Source organism: Lathyrus oleraceus, chromosome 3, assembly GCF_024323335.1.
Source record: "Lathyrus oleraceus cultivar Zhongwan6 chromosome 3, CAAS_Psat_ZW6_1.0, whole genome shotgun sequence".
NCBI lineage: Eukaryota > Viridiplantae > Streptophyta > Magnoliopsida > Fabales > Fabaceae > Lathyrus > Lathyrus oleraceus.
Window position 1 is genome coordinate 503,469,102 of NC_066581.1, and position 6,503 is coordinate 503,475,604.

At 40.5% G+C, this 6,503-nt stretch overlaps 1 non-coding gene across 1 annotated transcript; it reads left to right on the top strand.

Annotated features, from left to right (window-relative positions):
* The first annotated feature begins 5,947 nt into the window (after nucleotides 1-5,947).
* Nucleotides 5,948-6,054, top strand: LOC127133477 (small nucleolar RNA R71). Its single transcript, XR_007807448.1, has one exon. It is a non-coding gene; the product is annotated as a small nucleolar RNA R71 (small nucleolar RNA).
* Nucleotides 6,055-6,503: the final 449 nt, after the last annotated feature.

Consider the following 6,503-nt stretch of genomic DNA (forward strand, 5'->3'; position numbering starts at 1 on the left):
GTGATTCTAGGAGATGGTGGTGTAGTAGTGTATTCAGCAGCGGATGGTGATCTCGGTTCCTCAACGGTCTCTCCCTAGCCCTCTAGAGCATTACTCCAATTCGCTGGATCATGCACACTGGTCATCATAGGGTCTGGCAGTGTGAAATAGTGAATAGCCTCACTATCGACTAGCAATCGGAACTGACATGGGTGGAAAGAGGCTCTCCTCATCAATCCTCTGGTCAAACAGAAGTCGATGTCCATGGTCGTGTACCCACAGTAGGTCTGAAGATGTAACAGCTTGCGAGACAGACCTAAAGCGACATCAATCTGCGTGATGATTCCGCCAACATGGATGACTCCTTCAGTAGATCTGGAGTTACCGCTGAGACTGTATAATAAAAAGTTCCCACATGCTACCGGGCGAGACTGGGATGCACAAAATAATAGGAAGATCTCGTCTTCACTCAGTAGTGTCTCTGCATTCGGCTTTCCCAGGAAGGAATATGCTAATATCATCTGAAAGTATCTGAAGGCGGGGTTATGTATGACATGAGACAGCTGCATAGATGGATCCTGGCTTCCGCTACCTGATATATCACTCCAAAAATTCTCGACCTCCTTACCCAGAAAATATCCCATAGGTGTCTCCGGGATAGCATCAGGAGTAGTCTGGAAACCCAATAAGTCGCCGAACTCTTTCTGGATAAAGGAGTACTCAACCCCGAAAAGCCTGAAAGCAGCATACCCATCTGGTCCAGAGTATGGGTCATAGTCGAATGAACTCAGGAACTCCAAAGTCAGGTTCCTATATGTATTACTCAAATCATCAGCAAACTCGTCCCAGTGAAGCTGGTGGCTAAGGAATCGGATACTAGGCTCGATACCCAGTGCCTCCATACAGTGCTGGTCAGGATAACGTGTGGGTGCCATAGGGCACTGATACAAAGCGATGTAACGCTCCCTCTGAGCATTATCTCTATAGGCCACATGCATGTCATCAAAATCCTGCATCCTGGTAAAAGTTAAGAAAGTGATCCTGAAAATACAAACCATTCGAATCTTAGTCTTAATGCAAAATATGATAAAATAAAAAAATAAAAAAAATAAAATTAAATAAATGCGCAAAAGTAAAATGAAAGAAAAACCATGGGTTGCCTCTCACGCAGTGCTTGTTTAACGTCATTAGCTTGACGATTAGAATCTATACACCTGTAGTAGTAGGAATCGGTGGATCAATCAGGGTGTGGCTCGAGTAGTATGCTGGAATGTCTCCTCCTTCGTAGAGCTTCATTCTTTGTCCATTTACGATGAATGGACTACAGGTATCGTTCTTGATTTCTACGGCTCCAGATCTCAGAATCTTGGATACTTCGAAAGGACCAGTCCATCTTGAACGTAGCTTTCCAGGGAAGAGTCATAACCTAGAGTTAAAAAGGAGAACAGGATTGCCTATATTGAAGTTTTTCTTTACTATTCTTTTGTCGTGATAGGCTTTTGTCCTCTCTTTATATATTTTTGCATTCTCGTAGGCAGATTGCCTAAGTTCTTCTAATTTATGAATGTCTAGGGTACGCTTTTCTCCAGCGACTAGGTAGTCTAAATTCAAAGTTTTAATGGCCCAATAGGCCTTATGCTCTAACTCGAATGGTAAGTGACATGATTTTTCATAAACTAGTTGATAAGGAGTAGTTCCTATAGGGGTTTTGAAAGTGGTTCTATAGGCCCATAATGCTTCTTGAAGCTTCTGAGACCAGTCTCTCCTAGAAATAGAAACAGATTTCTCTAGGATTTATTTTATCTCCCTATTAGATACTTCAACTTGGCCACTAGTCTGTGGGTGGTACGGTGTTGCTACTCTATGCCTAACTCCATATTTTCGTAAAAGTTTGTCAAATATTCTCGATATAAAGTGTGATCCTCCATCGCTTATGACTAAACGTGGTGTTCCGAATCTAGGGAATATATAGTTTTTAAATAGTTTGATTACTACCCTAGTGTCGTTTGTGGGTGCAGCTATAGCTTCAATCCACTTAGACACATAGTCTACAGCTACTAAGATGTAACTATTTCCTAAGGATGGTGGAAAAGGTCCCATGAAATCTATACCCCATACGTCAAAGAGTTCTACTTCCTGAATGTTTCTTAAGGGCATTTCATCACGTCTTGAAATGTTTCCAGTGCGTTGGCATCTGTCACATTTGACAATGCAAGCATAGACATCACGCCACATGGTAGGCCAGAATAGGCCAGCTTGAAGAATCTTGGCGTATGTATTAGAGGTGCTCGCATGTCCACCATAGGGTGCAGAATGACAATGCTTGATAATATTATTTACCACTTCTTCTGGAACGCAACGGCGAAAAATGCCATTTTTACCCTTTTTGAAAAGGAGCGGTTCGTCCCAATAGAAGTTTCTCACATCGTGGAAGAATTTCTTCTTGCGGTGGTAGTCAAGATCAGGGGGTACTATATCAACAGCTAGGTAATTAACGAAATCTGCATACCAGGGTACGTTACTTATTGCTAAGGAATTTTGAGGGTGCTCATAAGGATCTAGGTTATTATCTTCAATGGTTTCTACTCTAGGTATCAGTCTATCATAGGCAAAATCATCATTTATGGGTACTAGTTCAGGTTTTAGATGTTCTAGCCTAGAAAGGTGATTGGCTACTACATTTTCAGTGCCTTTTTTATCTCTTATGTCTAAATCAAACTCTTGTTGTAATAGAATCCATCAGAGTAACCTGGGCTTGGCATCTTTTTTACTTAATAGGTAACGAATGGCAGCATGATCGGTGTAAACTATAATTTTTGCTCCTACTAAATAAGATCTAAATTTGTCTATAGCGAAAACTACAGCGAGTAATTCTTTTTCAGTTGTTGAGTAGTTAAGTTGGGCAGCACCTAGGGTTCTACTGGCATAATAAATGGCATGTAATTTTTTTTCTTTCCTTTGTCCTAGAACGACTCCAACTGCATAATCACTAGCATCGCACATTATCTCGAAAGGTTCTGACCAATCAGGTGGTTTCATAATGGGTGTTGATACTAATGCTTGCTTTAAAAGATTAAATGCGTCATTACATTTTTCATCAAAAATGAATTCAACATCTTTCATTAAAAGTCCAGTTAAAGGTTTAGTTATTTTGGAGAAGTCCTTAATAAAGCGCCAATAGAATCTAGCGTGTCCAAGAAAGCTTCGGACTTCTCTGATGGTTTTTGGAGGTTTTAGGTTTTCTATAACTTCTATTTTAGCTTTATCTACCTCTACACCTTTTTCGGAAACTATATGTCCTAAAACTATTCCTTCGGTCACCATGAAATGACACTTTTCCCAGTTTAGCACGAGGTTCACCTCCACGCATCTCTCCAGGATTTTCTCAAGGTTAGCAAGGCAATTGTGGAAATCGAATCCGCAAACCGAGAAATCATCCATAAACACTTCCATGATGCCATCTAGGTAATCTGCAAAGATTGACATCATGCAGCGTGGAAAGTAGCTGGAGCATTACAGAGGCCGAGTGGCATTCGTCAGTAGGCAAAGGTTCCATAAGGGCATGTAAAGGTAGTTTTTTCTTGATCTTCGGGGTGAATAGGTATTTGGAAGAATCTAGAGTATCCATCTAGATAGCAGAAGTAAGAGTGTCTGGCTAGACGCTCCAACATCTGGTCTATAAATGGTAAAGGGAAATGATCCTTCCTAGTTGCTTTATTTAATTTTCTATAATCTATACACATCCGCCATCCTCCTTCTAAACGTTTTGCTACATGTTCGCCTTTATCGTTTTGCACGACTGTGATTCCTCCCTTTTTTAGGTACTACATGCACATGGCTCACCCACTTACTATCTGAGATCTGATAGATTATACCTGCCTCAAGTAACTTAAGAACTTCCTTCTTAACAACATCACTCATTATAGGGTTTATTCTTCTCCGATGCTCCCTAGAGGGTTTTGAATCTTCTTCGAGCGAAATCCGATGCATGCATACGGATGGGCTTATACCTTTCAGGTCAGAGATATTGTATCCTAAGGCTGAGGGATATCTTCGTAAAACGTCTAAAAGTTGGTTCGTCTTTTCATCGAGGAACTCATATCTCAGGTTCTTAGGTAGTTCCTTAAGTTCTAAGGTTGGTTTCATAGGGCATGGCATAGGATCTGGGGTAAGGGATAAACATTCGTAAAGGTTATCATCGATGTAGGGTTTCTTAAAGTCATCATCTTCCCTTATGAGAGTTGATGGTAAATTAATTGTTTTTATAATTTCTTTTAGTTCTAATTCTCTAACGCATTCATCAATGATATCTAAGGCATAACACGAGTCTCCCATCACAGGTGCCATAAGAAATTTTGAAAGTATAAATTCTATTTTCTCGTCACCTAACTCAAATGTCAACTTTCCTTTCTTGACATCTATTATGGCTCCTGCAGTCGAAAAGAATGGTCTACCTAGAAGGATTGGTATATCATTGTCCTCTTTGATGTCCATGACAACAAAATCAGTAGGGATAAATAACTGACCTATCCTAACAGGAACATCTTCTAAAATGTCTATCGGATACTTGACAGATCTATCGGCTAACTGAAGTGACATCTTAGTGGGTTGTAATTCTCCTAAGTTTAACCTCTCACAAACCGCTAAAGGCATTAGGCTCACACTAGATCCTAAGTCTAGAAAAGATTTTTCGATGACATGATTACCCAAAAGGCAAGGAATGGAGAAATTTCCAGGATCTTTATCTTTCTTTGCTAATTTTTCCTCGGAAATAGCATTACATTCCAAAGGCTTCGGATCGTCAAGTCTACGTTTGTTGGTAAGGATGTCTTTGAGAAACTTTGCATAAGAAGGTATTTGGATGATGGCTTCTGTGAAAGGGATTCCTACATGAGGTTTTTCTATAACTTTAATAAATTTTTGATATTGTTTATTAATCTGGGTTTGTTTGAGTCTTTGCGGATATGGTATAGGTGGTTTATATGGTGGGGGCGGTACGTAAATTTTATCTTTAGGTTCTTCTCCTTTCTCTCGACCTTCCTGGTTTTCAGATTCCTCTAGTTCCTTTACTTTGTCCCGGGGTTTGGTACATTCCTTAGAAGTTTCGGGTTCACTCAATCTTGGGTTTGGTGGCTCATCATAAGCGTTCCCACTTCGTAGGGTAATGGCATTGGCTTGTCCTCTCGAATTTTGTTGAGGTTGTCCAGGGAATTGTCCTCCAGGTGTAGTCTGAGGGGCTTGGTATAAAGCTACCTGAGAGATCTGGGTTTCAAGCATCTTGGTATGAGTAACTATTTGGTCAACCTTGGTTCCTAACTGAGTAATCAATTCATTAACATGAATGTTTTGGTTCATGAACTCCTTATTTTGTTGGGTTTGAGCGGTGATAAAATTTTCCATAATTTTCTCAAGGCTCGGCTTTGCTGGTACAGGTTGCATAGGTTGATTTGATCTTAGGGCTTGATAACTAGGTCTCGGAGGTGTATTATTTTGAATAGGGTTATTATTTTTATAGGAGAAGTTAGGGTGATTCCTCCATCCAGGGTTATAGGTATTCGAGTATGGGTTCCCTTGGGTGTAGTTCACTTGCTCAGAGTGGGTTTCGTTTAACAGACTGCATTCTGCAGATTGGTGTCCTTTGGCTCCACATATCTCACAATCCGACGAAACTGCGGCTACAGTATTCGGGTTTATATACATATGCTCGACCTTGAGGGATAATGCGTCCATTTTAGCTTGCATCATGTCTATAGAGCTTAGTTCATGCACTCCTCCTTGGGCTTCCTTCTTCTCAACTGTCGCTCGTTCGACTCCCCATGATTGATGGTTTTGAGCCATATCTTCAATGAGGGCACTAGCTTCACGATAAGGTTTGTTCATCAGAGCACCGCCTGCGGCAGCGTCGATGGTCATCTTCGTGTTATAGTGAAGTCCATTATAGAAGGTTTGGATGATTAACCAGTTTTCTAAACCATGATATGGGCATGCTCGTAACAACTCTTTATATCTCTCCCAAGCTTCGAACAACGATTCTCCTTGGTTTTGGGTAAATCTAGTTATGTGGTTTCGAAGAATGGCGGTTTTACTCGGGGGAAAATATCTAGCAAGAAAAACTCTTCTAAGGTTATCCCAAGTCGTAATGGAATTGGGTGGAAAGGAATCTAACCATGATAGGGCTTTATCTCTGAGGGAAAAAGGAAATAATCTTAAACGTATTGCCTCAGGAGAAGCTCCATTGGTTTTAAAAGTATCTGCTAATTGAAGAAATATTTTTAAATGTTGGTTTGGGTTCTTAGTAGCGAGACTCGCGAATTGTCTTTGTTGCACTAGTTGTAACAGAGATGGTTTAAGTTCAAAATTATTAGCTGGGATGGTTGGGTTTACTATACTAGAACTAGGTTCTTCATTAGATGGTTGAGCGAAGTCCTTAAGAGGTCTTTGGTTTTGATCTTCGGCCATAGCTCTCTTAATTCTATGAAAGAATAAACGTGCGCGAGCGTAACGTTCAGGTTCCGCCAGAGGGT